Source organism: Pongo pygmaeus, chromosome 7 (genome assembly GCF_028885625.2).
Source record: "Pongo pygmaeus isolate AG05252 chromosome 7, NHGRI_mPonPyg2-v2.0_pri, whole genome shotgun sequence".
NCBI classification, from domain to species: domain Eukaryota; kingdom Metazoa; phylum Chordata; class Mammalia; order Primates; family Hominidae; genus Pongo; species Pongo pygmaeus.
Genome location: NC_072380.2, coordinates 73,907,211 through 73,930,812, shown reverse-complemented (window position 1 = coordinate 73,930,812; position 23,602 = coordinate 73,907,211). Strand labels below are relative to the sequence as shown.

Below are 23,602 nucleotides of genomic sequence, written 5' to 3'. Positions count from 1 at the left end.
AGCCATAGGCAATGTAGAAATGAATGAGCATGGGTGTGCTTTAATAAGACATTATTTACAAAAACAGACAGGGAACTAGATTTGGCCCACTAGTTATCTTTTTCTGACCTCTAATATAAATCAGGGGCTGGTTATCTCACATTGTAAATAGTATATGAAATATGTCCCCCAATATGCATTGCTTCCAGGACTTGTCTATGTTATACCCCCGCTAATAAAATATTATTGTGAGACTCTATAACTTACAAAGATTCGAGAGATTTCCACAAGTCCACTGTCAATCCCAGCTTTTTCTGGACATTGCAATCTGAATGGAGGCAGACTTGAGGAAGCTGATACAGCACATGGACTGCCTCCAAAAGCCAAAGTCAGTTGTATACTTGAACTAATGTGTAACTCAGGAACAGCAGCTAAAGCAGTATTGAGGATGAGCTCTCTGTAAACTACTTTCAAACTTTCACATTTGGTTGTTTTCTAAGCAACAAGTTCATGTACGCCACCAATTGTGTTTTTAATTACAGAATTTCAGGCCAGATGTAGTAACTCACACCTGTAATCCCAACACTTTGAGAGGCCAAAATGGAAGGATTGCTTGTGACCAGGAGTTCAAGACCAGCTTGGACAACATAGCAAGGCATCTGTCTCTATAAAAATTAGCCAGACATGATGGCAGTCACCCGTAGTCTTAGCTACTCAGGGAGCTGAGGTGGAAGGATCGCTTCAGCCCAAGAGTTTGAGGCTGCAGTGGGTCTTGATAGTGCCACTGCCCTCTTGCTTTGTGCCACTTGCCAGTGCCACTTGCCCTCTGTGGCCCAGGCCACAGAGCAAGACCCCATCTCAAAAAAATAATAATAATAAAACAAATTACAGAATTTTGAGAGACGACATTGTAAACTAGAATTCTCTGCGTTATTTTTTGAGATGGAATATTTGTCATTTTCTTTCCATTTAAGTATAAACTTTAAGTGTGTGGGAAAGTATTAAAAGAGGAAAATACCATTTCAGATCTTTAGAGCTTGGTGCACACTTAGCATTCCATGCCCAGGATTCTGACACAGCATGTCACAAGAACCAGAATAGCTTTAAATATTGAAAATGATATTTACGCCAATGCAGCATATTGTTTTATACAAACAATAAATATTCTATTTTCTAGTGTGTGGTGCCAGGGAGGAAATGAATTTGCAGAGGCCTGGTGCAGCTCAGTTGATGTCATAGACTACTCTTTTCATCATTGATGTCTATGGTCTAAAGATGGATTCAGGGACTCGCTTGAAGACAGACAAGGAAGAATGAATGCTATGGTTTGAATGTGTCAGCTCTATAATTCAGTTGTTTCCAATGTGATAGCATTAAGAGGTGGGGTCTTTAAGAGGTGATTAGGTCATGAGGGCTCCTCCCTGTTGCATGGGGTTAGTGACCTTTATAAATGGCTTGATGGAGGTAGTTCATCTCTCTTGCCCTTCCACCTTCTGCCATGTAAGGACATAGCAAAAAAGGCCCTCACCAGATGCCAGTGCCTGGCTCTTGGACGTATAGTGTAATATATTTATTACAAGATATTGGCTCACACTATTATGAAAGTTGAGAAGCCCCATGAATTGCCACCTGCAAGCAGGAGACCCAGGAAAGCCAGTGGTGTGGTTTGAAGGCTTGAGAGCCAGAGTGCCAATGGCAGGAGAAGACTGATGATGTGTTAGCCCAATCATTCAGGTGGAGGGAGTGTGGATCCAAAATTCCTCTACCTTTGTGTTCTATTCAGGCCCTCAAGGGATTGGAGGATGCTCACCCGCACTCAGGGGGCCATCTGCTATAGTCAGTCCACTAATTCAAATGCTCATGTCTTCAGGAAACCTCACAGGCAAACCCAGAATTAATGTTTAACCAGCTATCTTGGCATCCCATGGCCCAGTCAAGCTGACACATTAAAATTAACCATCACAGACTGGACACAGTATCTCACATCTGTAATCCCAGCACTCTGGGAGGCCGAGGTAGGTGGATCACTTGAGGTCAGGAGTTCGAGACCAGCCTGGCCAACGTGGTGAAACCCGGTCTCTACCAAAAAAATACAAAGATTAGCTGGGCGTAGTGGTGAGTGCCTGTAATCCCAGCTACTTGGGAAACTGAGGCAGGAGAATCCCTTGAATCTGGGAGGTGGAGGTTGCAGTGAACAAGATTGTGCCACTGTACTCCAGCCTGGGTGACAGAGTGGGACTCTTGTCTCAAAAAAAAAAAAAACCAACACAATATAAAATATGTATGTTTCTATATATACATATCTATGTGTGTACATATATATATACATACATGTATACACATATACACATACACAAACACTTGTACGTATGTGTTTCTACTTTATGAATTTCCCAAAAGCAAAATAGCAATTCCAACTTCATTAAAAGATTATTTGTTAAGAAACAAATTTCACTGACATTTAGGAAAAATAAGGTTTCAACTTTGGGTGGCTTCAGCGGATGTCCAGGGCCTTCTTGCCACACCTAGTCACTGATTCCTGGTCAAGCAGGTGCACTCTCTACAGCCAAGAAGGAGAACTCAAGGAGTGGTGCTCTAGTCATAAGGAGAAACACAAGTCTATATTCCTTGACCCTAGTGCCCAGAAAAGCTCTAATGTTTGATGCTGTTTTAAGTTAGTTGAAGAGTTCCTGAGTACTAGCTCAATGATGATCTAAAAGAGTAAAATTGGTACTCCAATTACAGCAAGCAGAATCTAGTGAGGGCATCAGCTCTGCTTGGCTTCAGTCTGTGGGGTAGGTCAGGAGTCACTCTATTGATTGCTGTACAATTGGCATGGAATGGAAATGAAGGGGTCTTCTGAGATGGCAGTTTTCAAATTTGTATATTATATACATTATATATATATACACACACACACGTTGTATGTGTGTAATCACCTGACACCCTGTTAAATGCAGATTCTCATTAACTGGGTCTGAGGTAGAATTCAACGTTCTGCAGTTCTCTGGTAATATTCCCTGGTAATGCTATGGTGCTGGGCTACAACCCACAATTAGAGAGGTGAAGCTATTTGGAATCAGTGGTCCAGGAGAATAATACATCCCTGTACTATATCAATTACTGAGAGATCTCCCCTTGATCTCTTAAGCTGAGAATCACTTTTCTAGTTTTAAAGACAAACTTGTTAGTGGCAAAGCAGTATGAATATGTCAGCCTAGGCATTTGATGTGGCTGCCCTCTAGCTTTTGCGCATATGACTGTGTGTTTCAAGTGTTTGGAACCAGTTCTGCAGATATACAGATAATTGTGCCATTGTCTCAGAAAGATTATTTTAGTTTCTGGATGCTGTAAAGCCTAGAACTATTTTTTAAAGTGATACTTTAAATTAGTTTAAACTATTAAGTCATATGTATTATAGGACCTTGTGTTATAATCTCATAATTCTGTAGTGTCTTGTCATTTTTTCTTTATACTGCATATCATACTAAAGACAAATTTAAACAGTTGTCTTTTGCATTCACATATATTTTGAAGTTAAATTTATTATAACTGTAAGCCCAATTTTTATAGAGTACATATTTGCATCTAAACTAAATTAATAAAATATAATATAAAAGAAGTAATATTATATTTATCACTTTTATATTCAGTCTCATGTTCCCACAAATATTTACAAATTAGTTACTATGGACCAAGATTCATATTAGGAACTATACAAATACACAGGAATACAAAGATAAGTGAAAACGTTCCTTTTCTCATCGAGCATAGACAGATAATTTAACGAGTAAAAACTGCATGTTGTAATAAGTGTCACATCAGGGAAAGTGCAGAGCTACGAAACCACATAGTTGGAACAACTTACTTAACTTGTTTCCAGCCTTTCCATTTCTACAAATTCTCTAGCACTAGATTTACTAGGTCCTTAAACATACTGACTATATTTATTTTAAAGTCCCTATCTGATCAATTATAGCATTCAGTGTATTTCTGAGTCAGTTTCTCTTTATTGATTTATCACTTGACAGCAGGTTATTTTCCTTTCTTTTTAATGTATTAATATTTCATAATTTTTATTGAATGTCAGACATCATGTGAAAAGAGGGGTAAGCAAAGCTGAATAATGTGAATATCTGAAATTGGGCATGCCTACTTTTCTTCCAGGTCCCTGGTGTGAGGAGCTGAATCAATCTAGAAGTTGAGCTGTGTTTTGGGGTGTTTTATTGCCATTATTATCTTCAGTGTATCAAAAACTTAACATTCTGATGATGGATTGTTGTGACCTTGGGCTTCATGCAGGGCCTGAGATGCTTGAAAGTATTTCTTAGTTTTGGTTTTCAGTGTGGCTTGAATGACTGTACCATGGAAGGGGCACTCCAGATGCCTTTGCATCTTCTTTACAACCAGTCAGCTGTTGCTTATCAGTTGGTGCTAGAATAGTGATAAGAGAGAAGTGGGGATTCTTTGGTCTCATGGTTAAGTCCCAGACCTAGTTAAGCCCTGTGAGCCTGGGCCTTATGGGTATGGCTTTCTCAGCATCCATTCTCCTACTTTCATAGGATGGCAAACCCTATGATGAGTCTTGAGAATTTCCTGCCTACACCCAAGGGTATCAGATCTCTGCCTTATAAACTGTACAGGAAGCTGGATCTAAGGAGCCTCCCTGTCTCTCTTCCAGAGAAGGACAAGTTTTTTCTCTATTCCTCCTGGAGTAGATCCTTACTGGGACTCTTGTTTCCTCTTTTAATGCCTCACTGAAAGGACATGTATGTCCATATGTAATTTTTCTTCTTCACATTTTGGCATATTCTCACATTTTTGACAGCACAGTAGAGATCTATTACTTTTATAAACAATAAAATTAACTATTGATATAATATCTCTAGATGCCTAAAAAGGTCTGGCACCCCATGATTTGTGCAAAATACTTGCTTCCACAGTTCACATCCTGGAATATTGGATGGCAAAGCAAACTACAACTTCCCATCCCATGGATTTTCTTGAGAGAAAATGATAGCATCTTGAATTTGTTCAATGCCAGTAAAGTGATTTGAAGATGAAAACTGCTACATAAGTGCTAATTATTGTTATTGATCGTTAAGAATCACTCAACATAGCACAAGTGATTCTCTTCATTACTGGCATGAAAGTCATTTTCTCTAGGCAAAGGGTAAGGACTTACTCATAATATTGACATTTTAAAAAGCATATTACTAGGAGACATGGTGTGCTGGAAACACTTATATTTCCTTTCATTTATGCCCTGATCTTGGAACTTTATATCTTGTGTAGTCAGACCTGCATTTATTTGTGTCAAATGCTAATGTTGCTATATGATAAATTTTATATGAAACTGCTGTATCAATGAAATTTTCAAGAAACAATGATTCATTTTAACAAGAATGTCTTTGGTGCAGGTAAGTTTTTGTGAACTGTTGGTCTACACAATACTGGATTGATGACAATGGAATCTGGAAAGGATGATGTTAACTCAGACAAATAATTTTAGGGTTGAGAGAAGAGAAGGGTGGGTATCGATTTTGCATGGGTTGGTGTGGAGTTTTGCCATCTAGATCGATTGTCCTCTGTGTGTTTCATAGATATTCGATTGCTAATGATTACCTGCAAGGCAAGGATTACTGTTATACATATTTGACAGATAAACTAAAGCTGAGAGGTTGTTACTTGATGGTTGTCACACACAAGATAAATTTCCAAAAAGTGCCATGTTACTCTACTGAAGGATAGGGAGATTTGCATTGCCCACCTTGGAGATTAGGATTAAGCTGAGGAAGCAAAGAGATCAAATGGGGCAAAGCCCTATCATTTCTAATTGCTTCCTATGTTATTTCTACCTCTGATAATGCAGTTTATTTTGGAATTCAATCTTACTAAATAAAGAGCTTTTTGCTGCAGGATTTCAGTGTGGTATGATGGAAATGAAATAGGATCAAGACATTAAATTTCTATTCTTAGCTCTGTCTCCAATTAGTAACTGTTATTTTTTCTCATATACCCAGTAGGATAATAATATATTTCATACTTTTATTAGAATCATATGAGATTAACAGATGTGGAAAAATTAAAGTGGTAAATTATTTCTTATCCATACTATCACCTTGGAGCATTTCTTTAACACTTGGGTTTATTCCCTGACATATTGAGAAGCTGATGAAATAGTCATCACATGTTTCCTATGTTTTCATTATCACTCTGCCAGTGGATTGCTAAGTCAGTGCACAGTATACTTGAAAGAACCTTTCTGAGTGCATGTGTGGTACACGCCCTTCACATACAGTCTTTCAACTCCTCAGCCTCTGTAGATCTGTCTATTCACAATGAAGCATATGCTTCTTGGCTGTCAACACAGCTGTGAATGGCCTTGTATTGATTCTCAGGTTGCAATCATTTTATTGTTTCTGCCTCTAGTCAGCAGGAAGAATAAGAATAAAAGGCAGCTCACTTTATTTACAAGAAAATTTAGTTTCCAAGAATAGGTTACTCAATTCTTAAGAAAAAACTTTCTTACTGTTTCAATTTGGACGAAGCTCATTCTACGAATTCAGCCTAGGTAAGTATCCAAAATATACTCTGTTTTGGGGAGTTTTAAAAGCTATTTAAATAAAAATTGAATTTCATCAATATAAACAAAATACAATGCAAAGTACTATATTAGGCATTTAGGTGCGGCAAAGATTAATAAAAGACTACTTTGAAGAGTGAGTGTGTGTAAGGGTGTGTGTGTGTTTAACTTGGATATAACATGGCACAGTAAGTCCATCTTCTGAGGAATTAGAAAAAGTTACTGATTTATTTCAAGGCAAATACATTGGTGTTCAATGAGGAAAGTCATTTGCTCCTTTGTGCTAGATGAGGAAATGCCTGACATTGTGAAAAGAGTTAAAAACGCCTTCCACTTGCACTCACATGCATGATACAGCATAGAACTGTCAGCACCTCATACCCCTTGTTTGACAGGCTTTTATGTTGTTGAATGTGTATACACTTCCATTCTTTTCCCTCACTATAATGAAGTTTTTAATGTTTTTTCTGTAGGTTGATTCTCAATGTTACAAAACAATAATGGCATTAATTTTGTAATGACATAATATACTCAATGCAGAAGCAGGTAATAAGGTCACATTCCCCCTCCACAGTACCAACATCAAGACCCATGTGTCCATGTACTCTATCTACATTCATACACTCTAAATTAGGACAATGTTAGTATGCTTTTTATGTGAAGCACATCTTTCAAGTAACATTTGCCTTGGTTTCCTTTATTCTTTTCTTCCTCTTTTACTTTTCAATAATATTAATTTCATTTCATCTTTTTATCTTGAAAAAATGAGACATATATATTCTTCATTATATCCCTAATAACTTCTGGTTACTATGCATCCTACCTATCAAATAGGATCATTCCATTGTTCTTCTTTAAGGTCCTGCCTCCTGTTCAGACAAGTTGACTGATTGCTACACATTCAGCTTTTTAAAAAATTTCCTGGAGTGTCTAGCTGCCCTCTTTTTTATTGACCTCTGTGACTCTTATTGTACCCTCCAATTCTTCAGCTGCCAACATCAGGAATTGGCAAACATTTCCTGTATCGAGGCAGATAGTAAATAATTTTAGCCATTGCAAGACATTCAGTCTCTGTTGCTACTACTCAACCCTGTTGCTGTGTTACAAAAGTAGCCATAGACCATATGTAAATGATTGAGTGTGGCTGTATTCTAATAAAACCTGATTTACAAAAACAAGAGATGAGACAAATTTGGCCAATGGGCCATGGTTTGAAAACCTCTGGGGTACACTATTCTGTCATTTGCATGGAATCTGTGGTGTCATTCCTCTCAGATCCCTCTTTTCTTCTGCTCTCTCTAGAATGGTTATTTCCTACTTGGCTTAATTACTGTTAACCAGTGGCTGATATTGACTGCTCTCCTGAGTTAGAGCCACTATTTTGTGGAGCCTGTATTTTTGTTTCTCCTGACTTACTCCTTAATTGTTATGTCATCAGGTAATTAACCAATAAAAGTGCATTTGTGATTTTTCTGATTCCTTAGTCTGGAATATCTTTATTTTGTGATCATCTCTTGATTGGCACTTTATCTAAATACTGAATTTCACGTTGAATATAGTTTTCCCTCAGAACTCTGACCACATTGCAGAGTCAGTGTCGAAGCACTCTGACAATCTTGCTGAAGAAAAGTCTGATGTTGGTCTAAACGTTAGTCCTTTATTTCTGTTTTGCTTTTTCATTTGGGAAAGTTTTAGAGCATTCTTCTTACTACAGGAATTGTGGAATAATATAATGATGTGTCTACATATGGGTCATTTTCATTCAGACTGCTCTTCACTCAGTAAAACATTTAAATCTAAAGCTAGTGTCCCTTTCTTTCCTAGAAAATCTGTTTTAATTATTTGGCCATTTCTTCTTATGTTTCCCTTTTATTTTGGGGATTTCTATTAGCAGAAAATGTACTTGATTATTGCTTTGTGTTTCTCATCAGTTATCTTAAAATTTTGATCCCTTACTATGTTGAGGATGATTTTTACAATATTAACTTCCAAATATCTGAATTATTTATTTCAGCATATTTCTAGTGCCTAACAGTCCTTTTGCATTCTCTAACTCTCCATTTTGTACACTACCCTTTTATTCTAATAAGACCAAAATAGCTTTGTGGCACTCTCTGAAGATACCAGACACTCTGTAAAAAGTGACTTTGCATGAACTCTCTGCTTCCCCCAGAACTATGTGTATCTCTGTGCACTTGGTCTTGCTCTTAGATCCCTCTTTTCTTCTGCTGTGCTCTAGACTGTCCTCCATTGACTGGTAAGCCTTGAGTGTTTGTTCATCACCACACAATAGGGCGATTGCCAAATAGACTGGGAAGTCAGCTTACATGGGCAGGCTGTGTTGTCTGGCACACCTGGCAACATAGGTGGCTGAGTGTGCAAGAATCTGGTTATTACTATGGAGGGAGCTAAATATTTGAACAACTGAAGTTTATCTCCAGGATATCTATTCATACACCAGACATACTGCCTATTATAGTTCTTATCATGCAGTTCCTTCTGTTTGTGCACAGAGCAGTGTGTGTGTGTGTTTGTGTGTGTGTGTGAGACAGAGAGAGAGAGAGAGAGAGACAGAGACAGAGACAGAGACAGAGAGCAGTGGGAGAAGTAGTAAAAGGAGATCTGTCTGTGGGATTCTGCATGCAGGTGAGGTGTGGAGAGACTTTTTATGTGCAGAGTGTTAACTGAGTCTCCTGTCTCCAGCCAGGTTTTTCATGGCCAGATTCTGTGGTCCTTCCTGTTTAGAATCTCTGACTCTTAAGGGTTCCTCTAGTCAGGTTTAATCATCTGTCAGCCCACTTCTATTGGCTCTGTTTTCAAGTTATTTGACAAAATTTCTCATGTGCATATAGGCACCCCTATCATTCTCTTCACTGTTATCATAGTAGAGCTTTTCAATTCCTATACTAGTTTTTGGAGAGGGCCATGGAAGGAAAGATTACAAACATACATCATCAACTTCAATATGAATCTAGAAACCCTGATTCACATTTTTAAGATTGAGGAAGGTCTTTATAGTTTATTCTGTTGTGATCAGTGTATTAAAATGCCAGTTTTCTATGCCTTTCAATTTATGAGATATGTGGAATCATTGGCCAACATCATGGGTAAAATAGTGGTATCTCAGTAATAGCCTATAAATGACAAAATCCATTTTGTCCTCCAAACTATCATCTAACCTAAAACCAGAAAATTATTAAGCTCATTCTGAACTGGTTCTGTAATCTGTTAATTTTGCATAAATATCCTGCAGAAATGAGGGTCCAGAATCAGCATACCTCAAATATTAAACACAAACTTTCACTCTTCTGTGGATCCAAATAGATTTTCAATAGTACATCAGAGGTTCAAGAAAAGAAAACATCTGGAAGTTTTAAATCAATAGTCCTCCATTTATATGATAGAATCTGGGAATTATATTTTTCTTGAGCAAGTAGCAATACACTTATAACAGCCTTGGTGTTACTGTTAGCTTGTAAGTCTTAGGAAGTTGAATTTCAGAAAAAGCAATTTTGCAATCTATTCATGGCATAAATATACTCCTGATTTTGGGAAATGAGTTTATCTATAATAGCATGAATGTTTCGTAATTCTTCTAGCATTTATGGGCACAAAAAAAACTTATCTAAATTTCTACTATTTTCAGAATTATTTTTCTGTGGTTTAAACTATTTGCTTTCCTTTCCAGAGCAAGAAAATTTAAGACCCAAGAAATACATGTATTTGAAAGTTAGGAGAATATTTGTATTTCAGGTCCTTTTGTCCCAATAGTATTGAAGTTTATCTTCCCTTAGATGGTGATTATAGGATTTAATACAAGATAGATAGATATAGATAGATAGATAGATAGATAGACAGTTTCTATCTATATATATACATATACACAGGCTATATTTATATATAGAGAGAGTGAGAGATGGATATAGATAGATTTTTAAATTTTGTGTCAGTCCATGACCTTGTTATACTCTAGATTATTTGAATGATACTGTGTCAGAGCTTGAAATATATGTTTATTAGAAATATTTGCTTGTCAGAAAATGTATAGAACAAGAAATCAATATTTGTTCATTGTTGATATGTAATCAGTTGATAAATTTACTGTCCTTTTGACAGTAAATTAAGCATATTGATTAACTCTACTTTGTATTATAACCATTCTTACAGAACTATTTCCAATATATATTCCAAACTCCTTCTGAGCTAACAGAGCTATAGGTATATATTTTAACTCCAATGTAATAAAATAATGTCATCAGACAGGTTATAAAGTATAGAGATACTTTTGCTGGGAATCTGAATGAATAAGTGGTCTGAAAGATTTTAGAAGTTTTTTGTTTGTTTCCTTTTTGTTGTGTATAGTTTGCTTCTTAAAGTGCAGCACTCAAATATACTTTCAATAGATTTTATAGCAGCTATTATTATAGGTTTTCTTTGGCTAGTCTGCTTCTTGACATAATTCGCTCCCTTCAATTTCTATCATTTGGTTTCTTTTTATGTGTTAATTATTTTAGGGGTTCTTATTTCAAGCCACCTAAAATGTATATTAGCGTATTCATAGAATAGATATATAGATGATAGATAGATGATTCATAGATAGATAGATAGATAATCTTCCTCAGTAAAGAATACAGATCTCCTAATAAGCGTCATTAATTTGTAGTCTTTTTCATTATATACTTTTTGTTTAACACCATAAAATGAAATGTTACTCATGCATTTTCTGACAGAACAGGTTATTGTGTTATTATCTGTTTGAAAACTTTACCTTAAACATTTTGTCCTACATGATAGCTTTAAAATATTGTTTCTTTTCAGAATGTGTTGCCTGCAGCTGCTCTTCAGGGATCTTTTTCTCTGAGCAGAGCACTTGTGTTTGTACCCTCGTGCCACACGTAGATGGAGAAACAAATGGCTGCATTTTTAGTGTAGCGTTCCTGGGAAATAATTAGAATCATAAGCAGAGAGAAACAGAGAATTTCAAGACTGCCCTCTCACTTACATTACTCTGATAATTTTGCTTTGTTATCATTTCTACACATCTTTCAATCTGTGGATGCAGAAGATGGTGATGAGTCAATAACACCTATGAAATGAATGTGTTTCTGGTGTGGTTGTCTTCAGGCATTTTCTCTGTTCTCTTCTCTGCAGCTTACTGAAGGTGAATCTTAACCAAGGTAAATTCAGCTTGCTGGATGAAGGGCATTTCTTTTTGTCAAAGATTAAAGCTATTCAAGCCAAACACCTGCTGCGCATATCTAGCAAAATACTTTGAGTGTCATTTTCACTTCTAATCTGTGGCTCATACTGCTATCAGTAGAGCTAATCATTGGTTCATTTTGTTGGAATATTACTTCATCAGTGTAAATCTGATGAGGAGGGGGAATGCCTGAAATATGACATGTAGTCCTACTACAGTAGATGGGATTACAAAAATTATATATATAATTAAAATGGTCTTTTTTACATGATTATAATCCTGTTGATCGTCACTGAACTTGATGTAATTCAGTTGCATCATCATACACGATATATATAAATGCATACTTTAGCATATTTCTCAATTGTTCAACAGTGTTACATATACAATGAAAACAGGCTTACTGAAAACTCTTATGGCTCTGTGATTTTCACTTTAATATTTGAAAAGAATTTTACTTCCTCTAAGAGAAATTTTCCTGTAAGCGTTAGTTCTCAACAAAATGGAGTTCAAAGGAACTGCTTTCCACCAATTTTGCATTAGGACCCTTAGGCCATAGCAAGTAATAGAAAACTTTGCTTTTAATACATGGTTAGTACTCATCAAAATTGCCATTCTCGGGAAAACAATTAAAACCATGTGTATTCACTCATAGCGAGACAATAATGTGACATTTTCTTCATGTAGTACTAAATATATTATTGCTAGCCTGAAGTTATTATTCAAATATCATAAGCCAATCATTTTATCAAGCATAGTAGTATGTAAATTATGTTTTTCTAGATTTTCCATATGATTTTACCATCACTTATTCTTTCTCTTTGTGTAGATCTTTCTTTCTTCTTTTTTTGAGATGGAGTCTCACTCTGTCTCCCAGGCTAAAATGGAGTGACGCGATCTTGGCTCGCTGCAACCTCAACCTCCTGGGTTCAAGCAATTCTCCTGCCTCAGCCTCCCGAGTAGCTGGGATTACAAGGGCCCGCCACCACACCCAGCTAATTTTTGTATTTCTAGTAGAGACAGGGTTTCACCATGTTGCTCAGGCTGGTCTCGAACTCCTGGCCTCAAGTGATCCACCCACGTTGGCCTCCCAAAGTGCTGGGATTATGGGCGTGAGCCACCACGCCTGGCCCTCCTTTCTTTATGTAGACCAAATTTCTGATATTTTCTTCCTGTCTGAGAAATATTTTTAACATTTCTTGCCCAGCAAGTCTGTTTTCATTAATTTCCTTCAGGTTTTTTTTTTTTTTTCCTAATCTGAGAAACATTTTCTTCAACATTTTTCAAAGACAATTTTACTGGATATAGAATTAAGGTTCGTGTTTTTTTCTTTAACATCTTAAATGTTTTATTTGACTCTTGCTTACATGTTTTAGATGATAAGTCTGCCACCGGAGAGCTGTTGGTGTGGTGACAAGGCATGAGGGAGAGTGAGTGTCTTATAATCTTCCAACTAAATCTGTCTTTCAGTAAGTCTGTGTCTCAGGCTTTCACAAGTGTTTCTCCGTTGTATTAACCCCCGCTCCTCCCATCCCTTCATTTATATTGCCTAGTTCCTTTCCTGGGCTGCAGTGTTTCCAATCCATTTTCTTAGAGAACAGAACTTTGGTGGATATGTTTTTTCACCTTACTACACCCTAGAAGTCTGGAGAAGTTTGGAGTGGAGAGGAATCCTCTTCTCCCAGATGAGATACTGCTCTGGCAAAATTCTTTCCTCCATAGTAGGCTTTGCTATGGAGAAGGCCATGGGTATATTTCACAGTGGTTACTCCTTCCCACTCCCCACCCTTCAAGAGAGCCATAAAGGGATCTTTCTCAGATTCTTACATAAGAACCTGATGGGGTTCCTGTAGGAAAAGCCCACGGAAGCTTGGGAGCCCTCAAGACTGTAGACCTATGGAGCTTCTCTCTCTCAGGTTATTTCACATTCAGCATCCAGCAATTCATCAGAATCAACATTAAATGTCCTACTAGTTTATGGCTCCAGCAGCTTCTGCTCCAGGTAAACAGATTTCAGCTCTATCTCTCAGGATATGCCTGCCCCTCCAAATTTAAGGGTGGCAGTTTGTCCTGGAATCTCCATTTTCTGATTGGTTCAGTAAAAGTTATTGATTTTCAGCTTGTAAAGCTTTTCCTGTTATAAGAATGGGAGTGATGATTTCCAATTTCTTTATATGTGGGAGCTGAAGCTGGAAGCCTCCTCAACCTATTTTTAAATTTCTACTTATATTAGCCAACTTTTCTATATCTCCAGAGTCAGGAGCTCTGGGTCATTTTTGTAGTTTTGTGGTCCTTTAAAAGTAAGTTATACCAGGAAAACTTCCACTTCAAAGTCAAAATGAGAAGTATGACATCAAATGCAATCAACTCTGGGACTACACTTTCAGAAAAAATCATGAATGACAACACAGAGGGAATGTAAATGAAATTGTGTGACTATCATGAGCTGCTGAGTGACTTATGATTACTGTAACCATTCTTAAATATCACCCACATTGCATAATTCTATCATTTAGTAGATTATAAAATTACTTAAAGAAATACATTTAATCAATATAATATCTTTATATTTTATTTCACTTAAAACTCATTTCTTATCACTGATAGAAAGCCATAATATAACTAGTGTGCCTATATAATGAATATTAAGGAAATTAAGAATTTATGAACTTTTATAGTAAAGTAAAGTAAATAACAACTATTGTATTTAATTGTGGTGACGTTCTCCCAAGGAAGTTATCATTCTCAGTAATTCAAGCTTCTCTATAGTTAAGTTCTCTGTGGCACAATTTATCTAAATCTAAACGTGACTGGGTTAGATGAGCTCTAAGATCTCCAACTGGGGCTAACCAGTGAAGTTAAAGCTAACCAATTGCCATGGGCTGGGGGTGGGGAAATGGGGAGATGTGGGTCAAAGAATACAATGATGAATAAGTTTTAGGGATCTGATATACAGTATGAGAGGTGATGGGTATATTAACTAATTTTATTTTCATAATCATTACACAATTTATACAAATATCAAGTCATCACATTGTATGCTTTGAATATATGCAGTCGTTTTTGTCAATTAAATATTTTAAATAAAAAGGTGATTTCCTTAAAAAAAAACACCAAATTAGTAATTATAGCATTTTCTAATACAAAGGAGCCATTAATAAAAACCATTTCATCTGTGGTGTCAACAGATTCACAAGTTGCTGAGTTTGATTAGAAGGGTTTCCATCATTATGGAAATCTACTGTTAATTTATTCTTCCTAATTCTATTCATTAAATTGTCATAGCTTTTTTAGTTAATATTTTTGTCCTCAGTTAATATTATGATTCAGAGAAAGCACATTTTCTATTTTTATCAAATGAACCAAGAAAGTACACTATACTCACTTAAGACCACATCTCTGTTTTTAGAACTAGCCTACTATTAGGGGTATGGGAGTGTTGTCATTTACTATCTCTAGTCCTGACAATTTACTAGCATAATTTATTCTGATTTTATGGGTGGCATGATAGAAAATTTGTATAATGTTATTTGTAACAAAATGAGAATACTCAGAAAACAGTAGTCAATTCAGCCCTTAAAATTAAGTTATATCTTCAGGCCAATAAAACACTTTAGAAATAAATCGAATTTTATTGGCATGTACTACAAGTGGCAGAAACTATTGCTCTTTGAAATTTTAAAGATCCTAGCAGACATTGTAAAGCTCACACTTTTCTGGGTGCCCTGCCTCTTTTTTTCTGGATTTAAACTTATTGACATTTTTATTAGTGACTTGTTTCCAATAAATGCCTTTAATCGCCACATTCTTCTCCTCTCTTTTTATTTTTTTCTTATGTACAATGCGAACTGCCCTTTGCATCACCTGGAATGTTTTTATTATCTATTTTGACCTGGAAGTAGGTAACATTTCTATGGGTAGTTTATCTGCTATTTATTATACTGTTGCTAAGTAGAAATATGTTTATAAATTATTATGCTTATACATTATTGTTTATATAATAATCAAAATAATGTGATAAAAGAAATGCCCATTTAAATGCTAAATAATGACTTTGGAAATATGTAAATATAATAAAGCTTCAAGACAATAGCCTTATGTTTTGGTTTTTTATGCTGAGGTGGGAGTTGGTTTCTAATCTCTACATTTATAAAAGAATAACATCAGCATACCACAGCTCCAAATGACTAAAAAAACAATATTTTAAACATGCTTGTTATTAAAGAAAAGGAATTGACTAAGAATTTTAATGCAACAATACACATAGCAAATTGGTATCACAGATCATATAGCAATTCTGGAAAATGAATTGTAACAAAGAATGGCATATGTACATATTGAAGTGGAACTCTTATTTACGACCAACTAAATGTTTTAGTATGGTGACTCATCTTTCTAATTCCTGATTAGATGGCATAGCACTGTCAGGATGAACTCTTAGACAAGGGTTATATCAGTCTATCTAGAACAAATGTCAGAAGAGCACAGGATTGTTATTATAATTCCTGCAGAAACATTTTACGATTGCCATCCAAATAGAAGAGCAGCTTGTGTTGAATTTTTATTTAAGTGATTTAAATATTTTCTTGTATACAGCATAATTTGTTATTGTAAAGAAGAATTTAAAACAGTATGATTAAATAAAAAGCCACATCTATTTTTTAAACTTCTCATTTGCAATTATAGTTTTCAAATGTATGCTGATGTTTTAAGTCACTCTCAAAGCTCTCTGAGTACCACAAAGGACCTCTACTTGCCCTTGTGGTTTAGATCTTAGAAAATCTGCCTGGCTGTCTAAGATTTTTAAGGAATTTGTCTAACAAAGACTACAGAGAGGCCTAATGTGTAGCATTTGATTCAGTCAAAGAGTGAGAAATCCTCAAGGATTTCCTCTAGCGCCTCCGGAGGTGGTTTCTATTTATTCTACCTTTTTTTTTTTTTTTTTTTTGGAGAGACAATTTCCTTTTAATGAAAATTGTAAAACTCCAATAACTGGAGAGACAATTTCCTTTTAAAGACATTTGCTTTGATAGGTATAAATAACACTTGTCATTACATGTGATACCTGCGTGCCACTGCCACATGTTCCCTAGAAAACACTGATGATCAATTTCTATCCAAAGCATGAAGGAGAACAGTGTTATTTTGGGAAGATGGTTTCATAGATCTGGTTTTGTTTTTTTTTTACCTTATAATCACTTTATAGTCAGAACCTGTTACTGTTTCTCACATCAATGAATTTGTGAGAGAACCAGACATGAAATTTCCCACATTGAGTTCTATACCTATAAACTAATATTTCTATTTAATAATCTGCTAGTATTTCAATAATTGCCCAATTATCTTCTATCACATGCAAGTTATAAAATAACTTCAGATTTTATAAATAAAATAATTATAAACATTGTTTTATGTTGTCCTTCAACTCATTTTGTGGGCTGTAATTTGAATTTACTTTATTTGCTTCCATTTAGTGTGATGTGAAATCAATCATCGATTCGACTACAGATGGCATTCCCTGTAGAATAAATACCCTATTATCCTGTTTTCTGTGCAATTAGGTTTTCCATTGTCACTCTCAGCTTCCCGGTAGGCTCTCCCTCTTCCAGCTCACTTCCTCAGTGCTTGAAAATCACATAAACACAGGGCCTTTGTCTATAGAAGACCCTAACTGAAGACTTGGTGATTAAAAACGATGACCACAGCACATTATGAATAGAACGTGACTTGAGCATTAGACATCAGTGATCCTGGACCATCTCCTCCACAGGGAATTTCTCATTTGCCATTTTTTTCCTCAAATGTTTCCATGTGCCACTATTTCACAGGTCTCCTTCCTCATTTCTCCATACATACCTGATTTCTGAGTTTTTTTCTTCTTCTTATCCGGACTGTGGAAAACAAAATTTCTGCCCCTATATATTGGAATAAAACAGTTCTTCATTTCTCTTGGTCTTGCCCTTAACCAAAGACATATAAAAACAGAACATTCTACCCTACCGATGTGTTATGCCACATCTCCAGTAGGCAGAAGCAGCTGCATAGAGATTTTACTCATATATTTATCCCTCCTACTATATTTGAGTAAGTTTTGAAGTATTGTTCTTGATGACTTTTTTGCATTCAGAAGACCTCTCTAATTAAGGGGGTCAGATATGCAAGATGCTTCCGTAGATGATTTGACTTCCATTGATGATTTGGATAAAACTATCCAAAGAGAACTACTATTAATATTTTGAAACATTTTATTTCATTTATCTGGTTTTGATACCCTTTTTATTTTTTACTTTTTCACATTTAGCCTCCTGTTTGAAATTTCCAAATGACTTTCTTATGGATCCAAATTTCAATCTGATTTCCTTCTCTTTTTAAAAAATCTTGTATAGTATTTATTTTAGTATATATCTACTAGCAACAAATTTTTTCACTTTCATTTATCTAAAAATGTTTTAATTTCTCCCTTATTTCTGAAGAAAATTTCACAAAATACAGAATTCTGAGATGGCAGAATTTTCTTTTCTTTTAGCATTTCAAAGATGTTGCTCCATTGTGTTCTTGCCTTCACTGTTTCTGATAACATGACAATTGCTTTTATTAACAGTTTAACTGTATGTAATACATTCTTTTTCTCTGAGCATTTTATTAAGGTATGTTTCCTTTATCTTCCTTTTGCAGCAGTTTATAATATAGCTAAGTGTGTTTACTGTATGTTTATCTTGCTTGGAAGTTTGTTTGACTTCTCTGATCTGTAAACTGGAGCATTTTAATAACTTTAAGAATTTTTTGCTATTATTAGTTTAATATGAAAAAAATCTCTCTCTGGGATTCTAATTGCATATATGTCAGAATTTGAGGCACTAGCCTCTCCTTCTGCCCCCTCCCCATCTTTTTGTCTCTAGGTTCTTTAGAGTGGATAATGTCTACTAGTTTGTCTTCAAGGTCAGCATTGCTTGTTTCTGTAGTCTTCAATCTTTTCCTCAGCCTATCCAATTAATGTGTTATTTCACATATTGCACTTTTCTGTTAGAATTTCTAATTTTTATGTTTCCCATTTTTCTGGTGACATTCTCTATGTCTTCATTCATTATTATTTTATTATTCTTTCAGTCCTTGAACATATTCATAATATAGCATTTTAAAATCCTGGTCTGAAATGTTTGCACCACAAAAAAAAAACATGTAAGGTAATGAATTTGTTAACTAGCCTGATTTAAATGATTTCATAATTTATATGCATATATCAAAATATTGTATTGCTTTCCATAAATATATACAATTATTATTTTTCAATTTAAAATAAAATTCTTAAAAAGACGACACCAACAGACGATCAGCTTAAAAAAGTATAATAAATCAAGTGCTAGCCTATTAATGTTAGCATCTGAGTCATCTTGAGGTAGTTTACTTTTTCCATAGTAGGCCATATTTTCTCACTTATTCGTGTATTTTTTTAACTTTTCATTGCGTGCAGAATGGTGTTGATGATATATTATAGGGAGTTTAGATATGTTGCCCTGCTTTACAGGGGTGATGAGTTGTGTTTTGGCAGGCAGTTAACTATTGGAAAATCCTTTGTTCTGTAAGTCTTGGTTTTACTCTTGGCTAGAAATTATATTTCAGCCTTCAACTTAGTCCTGCAACATGGTTATTCCTTGAAAGCATGCTTCCTACTTCTAAGACATGTCCTTTCTGGAGTCTCAAATGAATGTCCAAGTTATTCAGTAAAGTCTTTCAACTCTGGATAAACCAGAATGCTAAATCTCCCAGTCTAGATCTCTAGTAACACTTCGTCTCTCAGCCCCAGAGCAGGTTATCTTTGCTACACTTCATAGAAAGCCATCTTGTGCATGTGCATGTGCATTGTAATGCTTGGCCACTAAAATTTTATGAATCTTCATGAAAACTTCTGCCCTCCCTTACTTACTCCTTCCCTCCCTTATTTTCAGTCTCTGTCACATAAATTTTCACCATGTCAAAAACCCAATGTCTTAGTCCATTTTGTGTTGCTATAACAAAATACTGCAGATTGGGTGATTTAAAATGAATAGAAATGTATTGACTCACAGTTTTGTAGGCTGGGAAATCTAATATCAAGTTGCTGGCATCCGGCAAGGGCCTTCCTGCTGTGTCAACCCATGGTGGAAGAGTGGAAGGGAAAAGTCAAGGTGAGAGAGAGCAACAGATCAAACCTGCAGCCTTAAATCTTTTTATAATTTGTGTTAATCCATTTAGGAAGGTGGATCCCTCATGACCTAAACACATCCCATTTGACCTCGCCTCCCAACACTCTGGCAATGGGGATTAAGTTTTCAACACATAAATTTTAGAGAACACATTAACACCATAGCACTCAAAAACCCAACCATCTTCCTCCAATAAGTAACACTGGTCCATAGTAAGAAAGTGTCTCTGGTCAAGAAGCTAGGATGATCTATTTTGTGTATCACATTTTATATTTTCATGCTTTCAAGGATCAAATTGCTGATCTGCCTGATGTTAATGCCTGGAAAATTACTTTATATATTTTGTTATTTTACTGTTATTTTCATCAAAAGGACAATTCCATCAGCAGTTTACTATGCCATGGCCAGAAGTGTCAGTCTTTTATTTTAAGTTGTTAAAACATTGTCATCATGTAGATACAATACATAATTCTCTTTTTTTGTCAATTATGTTCCCTCCAAAGTCACTGTAATAATTAATGAGATAATGAAAATCATTAGTTTTTTTGTTTAAATTTGTTTTACCTATTACAATTCCAGAACCAAAATTATAGACTTAAAAATATGCACATTTAAAGGCTCATAATGCATTTTTACTAATTTTTTTCAAATAAAAAAATTGTGATGGTTTAAAAATACATGGACAAAGTCTCTGACACTTTCCTTTGAATGTTGACTACCCTTAGTAACATGCTTCTAATAAATAGCATATTATGGAAGTGACTGTCTGTGACTTTCAAATTTAGCTCATAAAAGGCATTACAGCTTCCACTCTGTTCTCTCAGATTACTGGCCCACGGGGAGGTGAGACACCACATAGTGAGGAACCTCAAGTAGCCCTATGAAGAAGCCCACATGGTGAGAAACTGAACTAGCCATGTGTGTGAACCATCTCAGAAGGCCCTCCGACTCTAGTAGGCTTTCACCCTCGACAAAATCCTGACTACAAATTCATGAGCAATCCCAAACCAACTAAACTGTTCCTAGTGTCCTGACCCATAGAAAATGCTGAGGTAGTAAATTTCAATTGATATTTTAAGTCGCTAACTTTTGGGATAATTTGTGAGGCAGCAATAGGTAATCAATGTAAATGGCATCATAGCAATATATAAATTGTCACACTGTCATTAACACTGTCTGATGTCATTTCTTGCTTTTGATATTTTGGTAGTTAAAAAAATGCTTTATTTTCAAGGCTGGGTACTTCTATGATTATGAATATAGTTGAATATCTTCCTGTATACTTAATAAACAGCTCATTTTGTTTTTATATTTGCTAAGTGTTTGTGTATTTTTTGACATTTTTCCTTTGGTAATGTAGTATTTTGTTTGATTTTGCTTGATTTCTTGGCAGTTTAATTTCACAATATGTTGTAAGATGAAGATTAAAATAGATGTTGCTAATAGTTAATCATATAAACAATATTTACTTAGCAATATTTCCATTGATTTGTCTTGCATTTTAAATGATATACTAAGTTTTAGAAGTCCTTTTTCTTAGGTATCCATTTGATTTCATTGATTTTTTAACGATTATGTCAACAGTATTATTTATAATTATTTTAATTTTGTGAATGATGTTTTAACATATGATAAGGTTTATCTGTCTATGTACTTCTTTCACTAAACTTACTGTTATGTTTTCTATTTACTTTTCCATACAATCTTTAGAATAATGTTGCCAATGTTCTAAAAGCACATATAAATATCTATGCTTTTATACATCCCATTCCACATTCTCTCCTTTCCATGTGATGTTGACAGTCCTCCATAGAGAACTGGATTTTATGCTCCCTCCTCTTGTATCTGGGGGTGGGGGACTGTGGCTATAATGGAAGTGATATATGACTTCTGAGTTTAGATTTAAAAGCCAATCAAGCTTCTTCCTGGTATTTCCTCTCTCTCTCTCTCTCTCTTTCTCTCTCTCTCTCCTTTCTTTTTCAACATACATATCTTGGAATCCCTGAGTCCACAGCTTAAGAGATCACATGGAGAGACATAAAAGATGAGAAAGATGCCCTGCTGTTTGGGTCTTTTCAACCCAAGTACCAGGCATATAAATAAAAAATAATCCCAGCCCCCAGTTCTCATGCCTCCCTACCTGATACTGAAATGGAGCAGAAACAAGCTATACCCAGAGAGCCTTACCCAGATTGCAGATTGAGAGAAAAATAAATATTGTTCTTATTCTAAACAACTAAGTTTTGGGGTGTCTTTTTATGTAACCATGGTACCCAAAGCATCCAACTTGTATTTTGTTTGGTGTTTATTATATTTACTTTTGCAATAATTAGGAAAAATTGACAGAAAGTTGTTTCATAGAACTCCAGAAAAAGCATTAGAGCAACTGTGTTGAATGCCAATGGGGTATCATATAAAGTGAGAACTAAACCAGTCACAGACAGCATTGACATCTGCCCAATAGCCATTCTCCTTTTCTTCCTTGTTAAGAGAACTCTGGTATTTTCAGATATTGGAGCTTTTCTATGTCACCTTGTTCTGCATAAAATGCACATCCCTGTTGAACCACTGCAGATTCAGGGAATGAGTCTGTCTTTGCTCAGTTAATTATGGTCATCATATACCCTTTCCCTGCTTAGAAATGGTTATATGATCCAAATCTGGCCAATGAGACATGATGTGAAGTTTGCCTAGGGAAGTTTTTAGGGATATTTTCTTAGCTAATAAAAGTAGATAAAAGGAAGTGTTATCTCATTATTTTTTTTCCTGCTACTAGACACTGATGTGGATGAGGATGTGATGGCTGGATCCACCTTGAGATATTGAGAAAATCACTCAGTTGGGGGTAACAGAACAGAAAAACAGAAGGCATTATATTAAAGCATCCTTAATATAACAGTACATATTGAACAATAGAATTGAACAAACCCATGTCACTTACCTCCAGATTTTTTATCAAATGACACCATAAATTCCATATTATTTGAGAAGATGAAATTTACTGGGATTTTCTGTTGTTTACTGCTGAAAGCAACCTAATGGATAGAGGTGAGTTACTTCTTCATATTTCCTCCTAGTCAATTATTTACCACCCTGTATATTATTAGGATGAAGAGCAAGTTCTGTGTACTGTTACATTTCTACTGTTCATCCCAATGCCTAACACACAGTAGTCAACAATTTGTGAATGATTATCACTACCTCCTTCTCCAACTCCAAGATGATCTCATAGCATCTCCCAGCAATATGTCCATAATGCAGTATAGCATGCTGGTTAATGAATATGGTCTTGAGTTAGACATGCATTTGAATTTCTTATCTGATATTTTGTAGCTTATCAATTTGATAAGAGTGTTACTTATTGTTTTTTGGCTCTTAAGTAAACCAGATCTCAATCACAAATAACTCTTATTTCAAAAGGAATTTTTTAGTCACAAAATAAGAAGTCCAGAAGTAAGATGGTTGGATAATTCAGGGGTTCAATGGTCCAGGTTCGTTCTACTGTTTACTCTCTTCCATATTCAGCAGAGCCTCTCCTTTGGCAGGCATAGTTCTAGGTGCTCAAGAAATATTAGTAAAACAGACACAGAAGCCCTGCTTTTGTGGAATTTGCACTGTTGCCAGAGGGGAAAGCTATAAAGGAGTATAATAGAT

The 23,602-nt window shown here is 35.5% G+C and overlaps 1 long non-coding RNA gene across 3 annotated transcripts in view; it reads right to left on the bottom strand.

Moving 5' to 3' along the window:
• The window catches only part of LOC129041956 (uncharacterized), a 161,541-nt gene that overhangs the window by 43,451 nt on the left and 94,488 nt on the right, over positions 1-23,602 (bottom strand). For 2 of the 3 annotated variants that reach the window (XR_008504028.2, XR_008504026.2), the window contains exons 3-4: positions 19,830-19,888; positions 11,334-11,502 (exon numbers count right to left, since the gene is read on the bottom strand). This is a non-coding gene — a long non-coding RNA (uncharacterized LOC129041956). The remainder of the gene's footprint in view (positions 1-11,333; positions 11,503-19,829; positions 19,889-23,602) is intronic. The other variant, XR_008504027.2, reaches the window with a different exon arrangement.